Consider the following 17,553-nt stretch of genomic DNA (forward strand, 5'->3'; position numbering starts at 1 on the left):
ACAGCCTTTTCAAGGTATTTGTATTTCTCGTCTGTATAGGAAATCCTTGTCTTCTTGGTTCAACAAAGAGAACTTTAAGGTATTTCAAAGAATCATGTACAGAGGTCCTGAGGTGAGGTTGGAAGTTCATGGGCAAAATGAGTAGAAATAGATGAATTTAAAAATGCAGGTTTTGCAAACTCTTCCAGAAAATAGGAGAGGAAAGAAATACTCTCCAACTAATTTTGTGAGGCCAGTATTACCCTGATACCCAAACTAGACATGGATATTGTAAGAACACTACTGAACAAAATCCTCATAAATATATATGTCAAATCCTCAAAGATTAAATGGAATTTAATCATATTTAATCATATTATTAAATGGAATCCAGTAATACATAAAAGTGATAATATATCAGGGCCATCAATAAAATAAGTTTCGTTACAGGTGGGACACCTGGGTGGCTCAGTCAGTTAAGTGTCTGCCTTCGGCTCAGGTCATGATCCCAGGGTCCAGGGATAGAGCCCTAGGTAGGGCTCCCTGCTTAGCGGCGAGTCTGCTTCTCCCTCTGCCTGCCGCTCCCCCTGTTTGTGCCCTCTTTCCCTCTCTGACAAATAAAATCATAAAAAAAAAAGATTCATCACAGGTATGCAAAATTGGTTTCACATTTGAAAATCAATCACCACATTTACCACGTCAACAACATCAAAAAGAAAAATCATGGGGCCCCTGGGTGGCTCAGCCAGTTAAACATATGACTCCTGATTTCACCTCAGGTCGTGATCTCAGGGCTGTGAGATAAAGCCTTGTCAGGCTTCATACTGACATGTGATTCTCTTTCTCCCTCTTCCTCTGACCTGCCTGCCTCCCTCTCTAATTAAAAAAAGAAAAAGAAAAATCATACCATCATCTGAAAAGATACAGGAAAAAAATTTTTTATAAAGTCCAAAATTCATTCATAATAGAAACTTTAAATAAACTAGCAATAGAAGGACATATCCAAACCTGAAAAAGGCCATCCGCAGAAGTGTACCATTAACATCATATTTGGGTGCCTGGGTGACTCACTTGGTTAGGCATCTGCCTTCAGCTCAGGTCATGATCTCAGGGTCCTGGGATCAAGTCCCACATCAGGCTCCCTTCTACAGAGAATCTGCTTCTCCCTCTGCCCTGTCTCCCCACCCTACCCCCATTCTCTCAATCTCTCTCACTCTCTGACTCTCTCTCTCAAATAAATAAATAAAATCTTTAAAAAATTTTAAATCATACTTAATAGTGAAATAATGAATGCTTTATCACTAAAGTTGGGAATAGGGCAGGGTAGTCTAAAGTTATACTGGCCATCTTAGACACTGCAGTAAGACAATAAAATTAAAGAAGAGTCATACTTTTGGTTTTTTTTTTTCTTTAAGTAATCTGTACACTTAATATGGGGCTTAAACTCATGATCCCAAGATCAAGTCTCCTGCTCTCCAGACTGAGCCAGGCATGTGCCCCATTTTTTCTTTTTTCCCTTTTTTAATGTAATCTCTACACCCAACATGGGGCTTGAACTCATGACTCCTAGATCAGGAGGCACATGTCCTACTAATTGAACCAGCCAGGGACCCCTTAGAGTCATATATCTTGGAAAGGAAGAAGTCAAACTGTCTTGTTTAGTAGAAGACATGATCATCTACATGGAAAATCCCAAGCAACTACAGCAATTCCTGAACTGATATGTGAGTTTAGCAAAGTCAAAGGATACAAAGTCAAAATAAAACATGGATTATATTTCTATGTACTATCAGTGAACAACTGGCATTTGATATAAAAATATCATTTATAATAGTGTCAAAATGAAGTTCTCAAAGATTAATTTAATAAACTACATGCATAACCTGCAAGCTATATATTGCTGAAAAAAAAAAACAGAGAAGACCTAAATAGAGTTATACACTGTGTTTATGAATTGGAAGCCTCAATATTGTTAAGATATTGGTTCTTCCCCAGATTGATCAATAGTTTCAACAAATCCCAATAAAAATCCCAGAGGCTATTCTTTTTTAGGAATTGAAAAGCAGATCCTAAAATTTATATGGAATGCAAAGTATCTAGGTCTCCAAAACAGTTTTGAAAAGGAGTACAAAGACCTGATTTCAACATTTAATGGAAAGTTACAGTAATAAAGACAGTATGCTATTCGTGTAAGAATAGACATACACATCAATAGAGAGCTCCGAAATAGATCCACATATATGCGGTCAACTGATTTTTGAAAAGGTGCTAAGGTAATTGAAGGAAAGAAAGTATAGATATTGTAAAAAGTGGTGCTTCTTAAAAGAACAATTGGAATAATTAGATATCCATGTGCAGGGGAAAAAAAAGAACCTCAATCTTTACCTTGCCTTATACACAAAAACTAATTTGAAGTGGATCATAGCCCCGAACTTAAGAGCGAAAACTCTAAACGACTTCATCAAAACTAACAACTCCCATGGGGCGCCTGGGTGGCTCAGTGGGTTGGGGCCTCTGCCTTTGGCTCAGGTCATGATCCTGGGTTCTGGGATCGAGCCCCAAATCGGGCTCTCTGCTCAGCGGGAAACCTGCTTCCCTTCCTCTCTCTCTGCCTGCCTCTCTGCCTACTTGTGATCTCTGTCTATCAAATAGATAAATGAAAAAAATCTTAAAAATACACACATGCACACAAAAAAACCTAACAACTCTCCTTTAAAGGACACTATCGGGTGCCTGGGTAGCTCAGTGTGTTAAGCCGCTGCCTTTGGCTCAGGTCATGATCTCAGGGTCCTGGGATCAAGTCCCATATAAGACTCTCTGCTCAGCAGGGAGCCTGCTTCCCTCTCTCTCTGGCTCTGCTTGCCTCTCTGTCTACCTGTGATCTCTGTCAAATAAATAAATAAAACCTTAAAAAAAAAAAGACACTATCAAGGGAAAGAAAAGGAAAACCACAAACTAGGAGAAAATGTTTTCAAAACATAAGTCTGATGAAGGACTTGTATCCTAAATATAAGAGCACTTGTAAGTCAATAATAAAAAGGCAAACCGTCCAAAAAAAAAAAAATGGAAAAGATTGTAAAATACATTTCACCAAAAGAAAACATGAATGCAAATAAGTTTATGAAAAAGTGCTCAACATCATTAGTGTTTAGGGACGTGCAAATTAAAATTACAGTAAGACTGACAATAGCAAGCGTGTCCAAGAATGTGGTACAATTAGAAATCCTGTCCATTGCTGGTGTGAACACAGAAGGGTTTAACCACTTAAAAAACAATTCAGTAGCTTTTTGTACAGTTAACATCCACTCACCATACAACCCAGCAAAACCCTTCCTGGGTATTTTCCTATAAATACCTGCAGGCACACATTCATAACAGCTTTATTCATAAAACCACAAATCAAATGTTCATCAGCTGGTGAGCAGGTAAACAAGCTTTGGTATATCTACAAATGTGAATTCCATCCACAATGGTATTCTACTCAGCAATAAAAAGGAATGAACTCTTGATATTTGCAACACCATACACGAATTCTAAAAGCATTGTGCTAAGTCAAACAAGACAGACACAAAAGATTACATACTGTATGAGTCCATTCATATGACAGTCTAGAAAAGGCAATACTGTGTATTTGCCAGGGATTAGTGGGTCAAGAGGAAGAGATTCACTGCAAAAGAACAGGAGAACAACTTTCTGGGGTGATAGTAATATTCTGCATCTTGCATGATGGTGGCTATGGAAATGTACACATTGATCAAAACTCATCCAACTCCATATTTTAAAGGGATAAATTTAATTACATATAAATTACTCCTCAATAAACCTAACTTTTAAAAAAATAGTAAAGTACAGATATCTGGTTGTTACTCACCTAAAATCTAGTCAAAGTGGCTTGTCTTACAAGTTAATGAAAACACAACCCTCACAAACTGTGGGTTGCTGGGGGGAGGGGGGTCGGGAGAAGGGGTGGTAGGGTTATGGACATTGGGGAGGGTATGTGCTTTTGGGTAAATTGGAAGGGGAGATGAACCATGAGAGACTATGGACTCTGAAAAACAATCTGAGGGGTTTGAAGTGGCGGGGGGGTGGGAGGTTGGGGTACCAGGTGGTGGGTATTATAGAGGGCACAGCTTGCATGGAGCACTGGGTGTGGTGAAAAAATAATGAATACTGTTTTTCTGAAAATAAATAAATTGGAAAAAAAAAAAAGAAAACACAACCCTCAGTTCCTTTCACTTACTTCAGCCCTGGGTTGGGAATCCAGTGAAATACTTCTTTTTAGATCTTGTCTGCTTTCTTCTTCTACTTCCCTCTCCACCTCTGGTCTAAACTGTAGCTTATGCCTCTTTCAAAAAGGAGAAGGAATGATGGTGGAGTTCTGCTCACTCATTTAGCAAAGCAGGACAATGTCCTGTTAAATGGCTAAGAGATCCCACCCACCCCCATGTCCCATCTCTATTAGAGAAAGGAAGGCTTGGGGTTTTACTGGTACATGTCATTGTATCAGTTCAAAGCCATAGAATGATGACTCTTCTAAAGAGTGAAAGAGAAGATAAAATAAAATAAAATAAAATAAGGTAAAATAAAATAAAATAGTGAAAGAGCATAATTTCACAGAGTGGGCAAGTTGGCATAAAGAAAAGAAAAGGAGTTTTGGAGAATTCCAGTATTGGGTCTGTCATTTACGGATGTTGCCTTTGAGCAATACTTTAAACATTCTGAGCCTTGTTTTTCTTTTCTATAAAACAAGGAACTAATACTTGCTTTGAGAGGGGGCTTAAAGATTAAATGAGACCCATGTTAATATGTCAAGAATCTCATACATAGAATCTCTCAACCAACAGTTATTTTGTTGTTGTTATTGTCATCATCATGATTAATGATGTAATCAGCCTTGAAAAAAGAATGTTCAAGAATTCAAATGAAACATATGGTCAGGCAAGGAAGGGGTGGAACTGGACTTGAGATGGCTCTTTTGTTTTATTTACAACCAAGCCCTGTTCTATGAAAAATTTAAGGTAAATTATAAAACACATACAAATAAAAACATTAGAAATATATAATTTAGGGTGCCTGGGTGGCTCAGTCATTAAGCATCTGCCTTTGGCTCAGGTCATGATCCCAGTGTCCTGGGATCAAGCCCTGCCTCGGGCTCCCTGCTCGATAGGAAGCCTGCTTTCCCTCTCCTAGTCCCCCTGCTTGTGTTCCCTCCCTCTCTTACCGTGTCTTTCTCTGTCAAATAAATAAAATCTTTAAATATATATATGTACACACACACACACACACACACACCCATATGTATAATTTAAGGGGACTATGACAAAGAAATGAGCAAAAAAAATAGTAATATTAATACCAAGAAATGGATGGCTGAAGATCTTAACAGTTACTATGGATGAGTCACAAATTTGTCATTGACCTGTTTTCATAATTCAGTATAAAGAGAAAGATAACACTGAGCTTCAAGATTCACACTTCCCACCAGCTACCAATAAGCTAGGTTATGAGGAAAAGTACCTATTTTCTTTACACCCAACAGATGTCATAGAGAGGAAGCATAGTCATGGACAGGAGGGTTTCTCAACCACAGGCCCTTCCCCCAATAAATTCAAAAGTGAGTCTTTTATAAAATCCTTCAGTGTAGGCCAAAGTACCCATCCACAGTTCTACAAAAAGCATGAGATCATATGGTCTAGGATAATGCTAAGGTAAATTTTAAAAATATTTAGAGGATTGTCTGCCTGTCTTTTTAGCCAGCTCCTATAAATACATCTTGAAACTTTTGATAACAGTTGCAGAGCAGGGAGTTCAAAATTGTAATGTCTGGCAAGAATCTGAAGGGTGAATATTTTGAATGGCTAATTAAAGGAAAAGACAGTCACTGGCTAAGAGTAGATTTAAGATCTTTTGAAAATGAAGGAGTCTAACCAAAACCCACCTCTGCATGGCAGTGGGAATAGAAACAAACTATGAGCAGGGTCGGAAATACTCCTAAGAAACAGTCCTGGGGCCTGCTCTGACACACTGAGGAACAGGCAATTGAGATCCAAAGTTCTAAGCTATAGCATAAGGCCATAATGATTTTAGCCTGGACATTTTTCAAAGCAGATGTTAGCAATCACCGACCATGGGCACTGAAAAAAATCTCAATAAAATACACATAGCATTTCTAATTTTAAGCACTGTAGGTTCTGGTCAAACACTTCAAGATGAATTAGTTGCAAATCATATTCTCAGATAGTGAAATGATTTGACCAGTGGTACAGAATTGTTGGATATAAGCCACACGAAACACAGAGCACATCTGCCAAGGATCATGAATTCGGTTCAGAGAAGTTGATCTTTCTTTCTGGTAACATTTAGATAACAGGGTCCACAGAATTTTTTTGAGACCACTTCTATTATAGGCTAGGAAAGTCCTGGAAGGAGCTGGTCTGAGTCATCTTGAAAGCAGCTCAGTCTCAGAGGGCTGCCTGGAGGGGTGAGAAGGCCCCAACAGAGACGCAGACTGGGAAACTGGGAACTGAAAGGAAAGTTGTCAGGCCACTTCAGCCAGAGGAGACAGCACCCAAGTCAACATGTCCGGTGTTGACTGGTTTCCAATGAGTCAAGAGGCTCTGTGCGAGAGAAACAATTAGCATTTGGAACCTACCACACCCAGAAGGTACTAGTGCTGCATCACAAGTGTGCCGATTGATTGATGCTGTTGAACGCTGCTCTGATCCTCCTTTTAGGACCAAGACAGTCATTCCCCAGCTCACAGTCAAGTCCTCTCCCAGGAATTGCTCTTGGAAGAAGATGATGTCCTCTTGCCTGGACCCTGTGGCATACCTGAAGACCATCCCAGCTTCAGAACTCCCTGTGGCATTGCCGAGACCTCTGGGGCCACCACAGTGCAGTTTACCCACTTCCTCTACACATGGGCCCAAAATGTGACATAGAATCATGAAGGGTCTCTTGACCCCCTCAAGGTGAACTAAAGGTTTGGAACTTCTGTCCCACGGAGGAGAAGGATGATTAAGTCCCCTGAAACAATGGCCCTTACTAGTTCTACCAGCAAGTGGGAATTACTGGCAGAGTAGAAGTTCTGGAAACATTCAGAGAAGATGAATATTTTGAATGGCTAATTAAATTCATTTATATATATGAATTTTATCTCAATGATATGTTATATCATACATTTCATATATATGTATAACTAATCGAGATAAAATAACATAACATAAATTATATAACATGAAATTAACCATAAGCCATTTTAAAGTATGTGCGATTCAGTGACAGGTGGTCATGATATTGTGCAAGCATCACCTCTATCTAGGTACAAAAAATTTTCATTATGCCAAAAATAAATTCTGTATCCATTAAGCAGTCATTCCCTATTCCTTCTTTCTCAGCCCTTGGCAACCACTAGTCTGCTCTCTGTCTTTATAGATACACCTATGCTGGATATTTCCTATAAGGGGAATCATACAACATGTGACCTTATGTGTCTAGCTTTTTTCACATAGCACAATGTTTTTGAGGTTCATCTATGCTGTATCATGTATCAGTATTTTATTCCTTTTTTATGTCTGAATAATATTCCATTGTATGGATATACCACATTTGTTTATCCATTTGTCAGTTGATGGACGTTTGGGTTTCCACCTTTTGGCTACTGTGAATAGTAAAGCTATAAACATTTATGTCCAGGATTTGTTTGAATACCTGTATTAATTCCTTTGGGGTATCTATCTAGGAGTAGAATTGCTAGATTGTTTACTAATTCTATGTTTACTTTCTGAGGAATCACTAAACTGGTTTTTTTGTTTTTTTTTTTCACAGTTGCTGCACCATTTTACATCCTACCAGCAATGAACATGTTTTCCAGTTTCCCCATGTCTCCACCAATTCTTTTTATTTTCTATTTTTATTGTGGCCAAAACTTGTGGGTATGAGGTAGTGTTTCCTTGGGTTTTGATGTGACTTTTCCTAATAACAAGTGATATAATGGCAACAGGAAGAATGTAATACGTTCTAACACTGAAATTATAAACTGTCTTGAGCTAGTAGCTGGTAGAGGTTGAATATTCTTGTATTTTCCTCAGGAGTTTAAAATACTCTGCAATGAGCCTGTGTGTTTGCTGTAGTGTTCAGGGAATCCCAGGACACGGTTTGAGAACCTAGAGTTGTGGAAAATTGATTTTAAAGCACAAAGCAAAAGAGACATAGAACCACTACAGGAAACTCCAGAAGGGAAGGCCACTTAAGAATGCCGAGGAAGCATCTGACAGGCTCAGTTGGAGGAAAGTGTGACTCTTGATCTTGGGGTCATGAGTTCGAACCCAACATTAGGTGTAGAGATTACTAAAAACATAAGTAACCTAAAAAAAAAAAAAAAAAAAAAAAAAAGAATGTTGAGAACTCTGCAAAATGCTACTAAACCCAGACTTAGAAATAGTATGTATAGATGATGGAAATGTCAGGGTGAAGAGGTGGCATGGCACAGGGAAGGAGACGTAATGTTAGATATAAACATAGGAGGGTAGTACAGATATGTAATGGCAGGGCTGGAAAAGCTGATGACCCAAGTGAGGCAAATCTGGCAAAAAGCATTAAAGAGAGCTAAAAGGGAATTTAAATTTTAAAATAAGGAAATTGCTTTTAGAGTAAGAAAGATCAAAGCAGGAGCAGGCCAAATATTTTGGCTTTTGTCATAATGCAATGTCGTTCTGAGGATTTAATAGATCAGAGAGAAATATGAGCTTCTGATTCTTCTCTCTCAGCAAGGTAAACAACATTCAGACTGAAAAGAGGCAACTTACAGTAGTAGGTAAGCATGTGCCAGTCAGAAGAGCCTGGATATGATGCAGTAATAAACAACTCTAAAACAAAACAAAACAAACAAACTAACTAACTAACAGTGGCTTAAATGACAAAGGTTTGGTTCTCACTCATGTAAAGTTCTTTACAGGTTCAATCGGTTTTCCAGGCAGCTGTCCTTCATATACTGGCTCAACGTTCCAGGTTACTTTGGTCTGATGGCACTATGACATTGACACCTATTTCCATGCAAGGGGTGAAGGCCATGGAGAATTTCATACACTCTTAAATGTTTCCCTTCAGAAGTGATAAACTTCACTTCCTTTCTCATTTCACTGGGCAAAGGAAGTACAGAGTCACTTGCTTGTAGGGAGGGGAAGGGGCAGCCTTCGTGAGCCCACTGAAAGAGAGGGCTTGGAAACAGCTGTGAGCCGCAGTCACACCCAGCATAAGCTAGCCCTGCCTCCTTTCTCCATTTTGGAATACTTTCTCAGGTCACATACAGAAAGAGGTACAGGAAACAAAGGGCTCTAATTCACCCATTCATTTTGAGTGGCAGAAACTATTCTGGAGCCTCTGTGGTTTGATGACTCCTCCACTCAGTCCTCCCTAGTCATCTGGCAGAGGTGGGTAGAACGAAGGATGCCCCCTAGAGCACGCCAGGGTGAAGGCGGAAGGACTCCCGGCCAGGAAATAGATTCTGCAAGCTTAAAAAGCAGAACACATGGCCAGCAACAGACAGCAGCTTCTTGCAAACAGACGAGATTATTTACTCTTGTCTGCTTCCTGGGGCTTAAGGGTGTCACACCTGGGGCTAAGCAATGGAAACTGTTACGTTGCTGGGCTTCCCAGTAGCTGCTTGGTGGAGAAGCAGAAAAACCCAATTTCTGGGCAGAGCCTTTAGAGTTATCATAAGCAATAATGACCCTTTAACTACTGGAAGATCCTTTTATAACTAGGAGCAGTGAAGAATATTTGAAACTCTGCAAATCTCTCTCTGATGCTTCATCCACTCCCTGATAAACTAGTGTCTCAAAAGCTTTGCGTAGTCCCCACTGCATCTGACTTCACACCCTGCAGGAGGCTGGACCCGGGAGTGCACTAGACTTTGAATGAGGCTATAGATCAAGTGAGGAGGGGTCTTGGGTGTCCCTTTAGCAGTAACCCTGAAGGCCATTGCATATCCTCTAGGTATTCTAGAACGGGTCTTAGGAAGCGTTTGAGTTCATAATAGGTCACTATCAACACTTTAATTTCTGGCATAAATTTTGATCTATATCACAGCAGCAGTCCTGCTCCGAGTAAAAAATCCCAACTGAACTGGAATGCTCTTGCCTTACATGGAGATGTTCCCGATGTTAAGAAAGATGCAATTAGAGAGAGGCCTTGTTTCCACTCTTCTCTACACTGTCCTTCATGCATACCCCATCAATTAGCAGGCCGGATGGATCCAAGACTGGCTATAGTGCTGAGAAAATTCAGAACTGAATTATAATTTCAGATCAAGGTGGAAAGTAAGCCTCCTGTGCTGACTCAGCCAATGAACCTCCACCCAGCGGTCCCGTGTTTCTTTGGCGGTTTCAGAGCGGTTCTTGCGTTGTCAGTGCCGTGGGGGTTTTGGTGCACACATTTCTTGGACGTGATACAAGAAAAGAGCCTGGGATTATTTTTATAATCGTTGGGTCCATAAATTAGAACAGATAATCCTCCCTGGTGCCACTGTGCAACTTAGAGGAGTCGTATTTATAGAGCACAGAATCCTTTGGAAAAATTGGCCCCTTCTTCCAAGTAAATGATGTAGCTTAATATCCAACAGCCAAAAGCCATAAACAGGAAGAGTTGAGAGAGAATTCTAGAATAAATGGTTGAATTGCACTGAATTGTATCAGAAGATGTGTATGAGCAAGAATGGAAAGAAGGAGTAATATATTGCAGAAAAAATGTGCCTGAGACTGCTCCCACATTGGACTCACGGCTCAGTGAGGAGACTGCTTCTCCCTCTGCCTCTCTCTCTCTCCCCGTCCCTCATGAATAAATTTTTTAAAAAAATCAAGTAAGCCAGTTTCTCTGTTGGAAGATCTTTATATTAAATTCATGCAGATTTCAGGCAGAGCTCTAGAGGGCAGCAAAGACATAGTTTCCTTGTTGAAGGAGGTTCTTTTAAGGAATGCAGGGTATACCAACTTTTTTATATAATGGTGCCAATTTTTTTTTTTTTTTGACTGAGGTCTGGGTTAAAATAGAATCTAGTGATTAAGAAATGCAGAGTTTCAGGGCTTAGAAGTCTTGTAGTGTTGTCGTCAAGTAAAAGGAATGGCCCTAAGGGATTAGTGATCTTACTAAGACCATCTGGTTAGATAGTGGCTGTTAAAACCTCACCTAACTCCCTTACACTCACACATAGACAGACTCTCTCACATTTAATTGAGGTTCTAGAAATTCTTTCTATCCTGAAATTATTTGGGCGTTACGAAGGATTGAGTTCACGCACTTAACTCATGTCCTATGGCGGGGGGGGGGGGGGGGGGGGGGGGAATGATTGACATTCTTAAGGCCGAAGCTGGTGGTTTTTAAGTGTTGTAATTAAACTGGGACAGAGAGAATTTTCCAGAGTCAGATCGATTTAAATTTCCTCAGCCAATACTTCCAGGCTTTGGACTCTAGGTGGCAACATAGGACCTTTGGTTTGCTTTCTGGAAGCTGCTGCAATCTGGACAAATCTTTCAGGAGGAAACCAGTTTATTGCGGTTCTTCTTGACCCCAGTGGACGAAGAGTCCTTTCTCTTAGCTAAGCTAATGACTAGAACCTGGGTGCTCACTTCTTAGACGCTGTAATTATTTTTACTATAATCCTCTGACAACAACTGTTATTTGGCAAGTCAGACACTTTTATGTCATATGTTTGGCGGGGTCATGTCTAGAGAGAAGAGCATTTTTATTGATTTTTAAACTTCACAGCGTTTATGCAGCTGCTGCCTCTCTTCTTCAGTGAGCCACCCCTGCCTCCCCCAACTCTCCCCAGCCCACTCACGGTGTACAATTCTCCCTACCCCTAACTTTACCCTTGTGCCACTCACACACCCCCCACCAATATTCTAATTCAGTGGAATCAGCTTTAAATGGGGATAAAGGACCACCTGAAAGAAAAAAAAAAAAGGATTCAGAGGATGCTCTGGTAAGTTGGGAAGGGAGAGGATGACACTTCATGCTTTTGTTTTCTGTATCTCTCTGCCATAGTATCTCCAGGGCAGGGTTTCTCAAGAAATGGTCTGAAAACTTTGTGGGATATTTGTGAAAATGCAGGATTCCTGAGCCACACTTGAGACCTACGGGGCACAGTCTCTGGGGTTGGGTCCCAGAATCTCTCTGTTAAGCTCCTAAAAAGACTATGATGTGAACCACAGCTGGAAAGAAGCTGCATTTTTTTTTTTTTTTTTAAAATCAGCTGCCGGTGCCATTTCCATCTCCCTCCCAGAGTCTGGTTTACTGGCCCAGTGTCTGATTTCCATCGCTGAACTCAGAGCCTTAAAGCTCATGAAGAAAGACAACCACCCATTTTCCTCATGAAGAAAGATAACCACCCATTTCCCAGTGCCTGCTTGTTCCTCTTTTCCCCCTAACTCTGACCTGTCCCCAGAATCCCTAAAGACATATGACTGGAAAGGTGATATGGAATGGAAAGAACCTGAACTTTGGAGTCACAGAAAAACCACAATCAAATCTTGTCAAATGATTTAGCCCACAAGGGCTTCAGTTTCATCAAATAACTACAATCACACTATTAAGAGATAGTCTATTATTATCATTATTATTATATCTCTTCTTCCCCTACTTAAAAATTTTAAAACATGATTTTAAATTATATGACATATGACTATATTCTCTTCAACCTGGGGTTTGAACTCATGACTCCGAGATCAAGACCTGATCTGAGATCAAGAAAGATATTTAACTAACTGAGCCACCCAGGCATCCCTACAAATACGTTCTTATTACAGAAACTCAAATGATACAGATGAAACATGCTTTGATGATGTGATGTCACATTTTAGGAATCTTTCCATATTAGTGCATTTAAATCCATTTCATTGTTTTGAACTGCTGTAGGACACAGTCTTTTCTGTAAGACTATAGATTCTCAACAATTTGTACATACAGTTTTACACCCTGTTTTTTCATTTCACATAAGTGAATATTTTCCTGTCTCATTAAACATTCTTCAGAAAATGTGATTTTAATTATTTTATCATTTTCCAGCATACGAATATACTAAAATCGGTTTAATAATTTATTTAGTAATTCTCTGACTGCTGGATATTTAGGTTGCTTTCAATTTTTGATTATTGTTCCTATTAAATAACTAACACCTCCCTACACTCCCCATTCCCCATTCCCATGGCTCTCTTACTTAGGGAATATATATATATATTATAACCAAGTAATTAAGGTCCTTGAAAAGTGGGTAATGGGGTCGAGGTCGATTTGTAGTTTCTGCATTTACCTTAAGCACAAATCGCTCTATGAGCGAGAATGGGTGTTGCATTCTTACTTCTTAAACTTCCATTGAAACTCCACTCCTCTCAGCCAAATAACTGAAGCAAAACGAAGGTATCTTTCCAGAACTGTTTACTTTGAGCAGGTGAGCATTTTCACAATTAGAAGGGAAGTTTGCAATCAGTTTCTTTAATGGAAAAGGCACTCTTATAGAATTAATCCATGCATGGCTCAGAGGAAGTTAGACTCTCTGAAATTGATTGGATTAAAGCGCTCCTTAAAATCAGAAATACTTGGGCACTCATCTGCTCTGCTAGGTGATTGACAGAGGTCTTCAAGCCATCATCCTTCATGGGAGGTACTTGGTGTAGAATCGTGATTTCCGAGCCTGCTGCAGGATTAGGATCAATTAAACCCATAAATAGAAATGAGCTGCCATTATTATCCCTAAAATTGATCCCCAACATGTTCACCTGGCCCACGCCTGCGTCATGCAGGAGTTACAAACAGACTCGCTGCACCTGAGGGGGCACAGCTAAATGCAAATGCCAGGAGTAACCGCCATGGGAAGGATGTGCTGGGTTTTAAGTGACACATGAATTTGACTATCTCTCTTGCCCCTCTAAGAATACAAGGGGAGCAGAAGACATAGCCTTTATCCTTGAGGACATGTTAATCAAATACTACTACACTACCAGCAACATTGAAAGCACTAAACTTGAAGGCTTTACAGGCAAAATAAAATGCAACCGTGACTCATGGCAGTTGCAGATTTAAAACACCATTGAGAAGGAAAGGAATAGCATCACTCCACAAAAGTAATGTGGATATTCCAAGGCTTCAGTGTTTCTTCTAGAATGACAATGCCCTTTGACTCAGAAAAACTTGGGTAATTTGGGGTTCTATTTAGGCACTATAGTTTTCATCATTTAACATCTGCTATCTTTGGGAGTGTGATTAAAAGGATGGTTCCATACCTAAGAGGAAGCTCATCTCTCTCTCTCCTCCTTTGTATCTCTCTCTCTCTCTCCCCTTTCCCTCCCTACCCCTTGCCAGACTCATCCGGTCCAAGTAGTGAGAAAATAAGGATTCTGGACTTACACAGCACCATCTGTCATTTGTGGCATCTGTGATTTCTTAACACCTTCCATGATGCTGGGAACAGGAATTGTTGTCTCCATCTAACTGAGAGAAAGTGAGGCAGGAAAGGGCAAGTGGCCTATTGGCCACCCAGCAAGGCTGCGGCACAGGATTAAGACACAGGACTTTTGAACTCCAGAGTATTCCTCCTTCCTCTTTACCACTCCTTTACATTTTGGACCAAATGTTTGCATGCTTGATCTCTGGTTAAAATCACTTCTTTCACTTGGCCCTTTGGCCATCTCCTGGGTGGAACTTTGTTTTCAGGCATTCAGTTCTAACTCCGCAGGGCAGTAAGACACTGGGTCTTCAGGGAATTTGCGCTGGGAGCCCAAGGGTGAAAGGTCATCCCCCTCACCACCCCTGTTCTTCCTTTGGCAAGTTGTCAAGCAGCCTCTCAACCATTGATCAATCAACCCTGACCACAGCCTTCCACGCAGCTATCAGGGATTCTGTCACACAGGCATCTTCCTTCCCAGCCCAGCCGGCCTCGTCTTCTCCACCATTCTCTGCCTATCTTATCTTTTCTCCTTTCAACATCTTGGTCCTCACAGCTGTATTGACTCTAACCTCAGGAATTAGTCACCACACTCTGCTGACTGGGAGAGGTTTCTGTGAATCTGCGCTCGGCACCTCATTAGAGCGATCAAATCACCCATAAATGCGGGGGTTTGTGCATAGGAGAGAACTAGTGGATGAATCAGTAGCTAAACACCAGAGGCTTCGTTAAAGGAAAGTTGAAGCTCATCGTTTCAACCAATTAATTTTTATAAATGAAGAAACTTAAAAAGAGGTTAAGTGACTCTCTTGGGTTATGCTGTTACTGACACGAATACTATTAACCAGAACTTCTGACCCCCAAACTGCTTTTTTCCCCCTGTGAAACCATCCAGCATTTACTTATTATAATTCTTATTCTTTGTTTGTCTGATTCCATTCATTTTTGTTGTTTCAGAGATAATGCTGTAGTTTTCATTTAATGAAGAATTTGCATATTAACTCTCAACTTTATTCATTGTTGATAATAATGTGTCACATCCCACGCAGTATTTTAAAAACTTTAAAAGAATTTTTTTTTAATTTTTTCCTAAAAATTAAAGTCATACATGATCAAGGTATAAAACCTGGGAAGTAATGGACTCTATAAAGAAAAAAATGATGATGACCCAATTCACCAGTCAGACATAATCATTCTTAATGTTTTAGTATAATTCCCTCTAGTTTTCATATACTTTTTATACTGTTGAAATCATGTTATTTATAGAATTTTATATTCTAGAGTGTTTGGTTACTTAACATACCATGAGCCTTTACTATGTCATGATAAATTCTTTGTACACATGATATAAATAGCTGTGTATTATAATCCGTCATCTGATGGTAACACCGTCCTCCTAACCCACCCCTAACTCTGGGCACTTAGGTCACTTACAATTTTCCATTTCTTAAGGCAATGCTGCAATAATACTTATGCATACATATTTCTATATATTTCTGATCTTTTCTTGGAAAAAAGTCCTGGGAGTAAATGAGGCAAAAGCTGTTCATCTTTTTAAAGTTTTGAGACATTTTACTAGTAAAAACTGCTGGGTAGGCAATGCCAACTGACACACCTACCAATATGCTTCATAGTAACCTTGCAAGTAGTTTTTCAAAAATACTGTCTCATTTTTGTCCTTGATTCAGGTTTGACTGGCTCATGGTTTAAGATGGGTGCTTCCAAACGCCAGTTCCAAACCAGATTCACCGGCCCCTCTGTGAAACTGTGTCCCTCGCTTGTTAATGCTCCATGTGGGGTAGCCCTGTCCCCACGGGGACACTGTGAAGGGAAGGTGGCCACGCTTCTTCATCTGCTTTCTGACTATGCGTATTTTACTGTGTTAAATGTATTTGAAAGCCACAGACTGTGGATCCTGTGCTAGAAACCAGAGACACAAGAGTTTCTAGCCTCAAGTTGTCCTCGATATAGACTGGGAGACAGTCACAAAAGCCAGCAGGAATGCCGGATTGCGGCGGCTGTAACAGATGTCTGCACAGAGTATGAGGGTACCCGGACCAGGCCCTCAGACCTCAGCCCCTGGGGACGCTGGCAGCTTTTAAGGAGAAACAGCCCTCAAGCTGCATCTTCAAGGGCGAGGAGTGTGCCAGATGGAAGACCTGAGATGACAACCGTCTACACAGGGGGGACGTACTTGCACGCTGTAGATGGCAGCCTCGGGCTCTAGCCCCTTTGGAGACTTGTGATTTTGGGACAGTTGCTTAACTTCTCTACTTTCGATTCCTCTTCTATAGCAATACTACTAAAATAAATCACTTCAGAGGGCTGTGAGAAATAACAGAGACAACTCGGGCAAAGTACTTAGAAAACAGCTTAGTACCTCACGGGAGCTCCAAGGATGTCAGATACCAAAGTTGTCATCATCGTTGTAGTCGTTGTCGCCATCACTGCTGAAGCACTGAATTCCTTGAAGGAGGTGGTGGGAGATGTGGGCTCGGCAGGAGACGAGTCAGTGCCCGGAGGCCCTCTGCCGCATCTGAGAGTGATATGCTTTGCCCTGATAGCCCTCATTCCCTTTGGGGTGTTTGCAGTTTTGGAGTTAATTGTCCAGAGGCAAGAGGCTGAACCGATAATCTCCTCAGACTCCTTCCAGCCCTGAGATGTGATTCCCACCTGCGAGCAAACAAACTCAGTTTCGATCTCGGGAACACAGTCTTACAGAACACAGCTCCTTCTATTTAGCTTTGAGCCAATAACCGAAGGAAGGGATCATCCCCCACACTCAGGGGTTTGTAATGACTAATACTTACCCAGTTCAAGTGATTCTTTTATTAATATCAAACCATTTAGTTAGAGAATAAATTCGGGGGCGGGAAGGAGGCGGGGAAGGAGTCTATTAAAGGGCTCCCAACAAAAAGAAAAAGATCTTGGGAATTTTCACCTCCTGTGGGTCTTGATTTTCCTGGATGGGAATGTGAAAGAAGATGGACTGATTTTGTCCAATGAATAGACTCCCTGTTCCCTTTCCTTCTTCTCTCTTGTAGCTTAAAACACTGCCGCAGAAGGGCGGCTGGACCCACTATAGCCCCTGCCCACCCCCCAATCTGGCTTCATTTCTTTCCTTTCTTTCTTTCTTT

The 17,553-nt window shown here is 40.6% G+C and overlaps 1 long non-coding RNA gene across 1 annotated transcript; it reads right to left on the reverse strand.

Moving 5' to 3' along the window:
* Positions 1-13,414: 13,414 nt before the first annotated feature.
* Positions 13,415-17,084, reverse strand: LOC122893406. The gene is made up of 3 exons (XR_006381626.1): positions 16,797-17,084; positions 14,380-14,463; positions 13,415-13,669 (listed from the first exon to the last, which is right to left on the reverse strand). It is a non-coding gene; the product is annotated as an uncharacterized LOC122893406 (long non-coding RNA).
* Positions 17,085-17,553: the final 469 nt, after the last annotated feature.

Source organism: Neovison vison, chromosome 13 (assembly GCF_020171115.1).
Source record: "Neovison vison isolate M4711 chromosome 13, ASM_NN_V1, whole genome shotgun sequence".
Lineage (NCBI taxonomy): Eukaryota > Metazoa > Chordata > Mammalia > Carnivora > Mustelidae > Neogale > Neogale vison.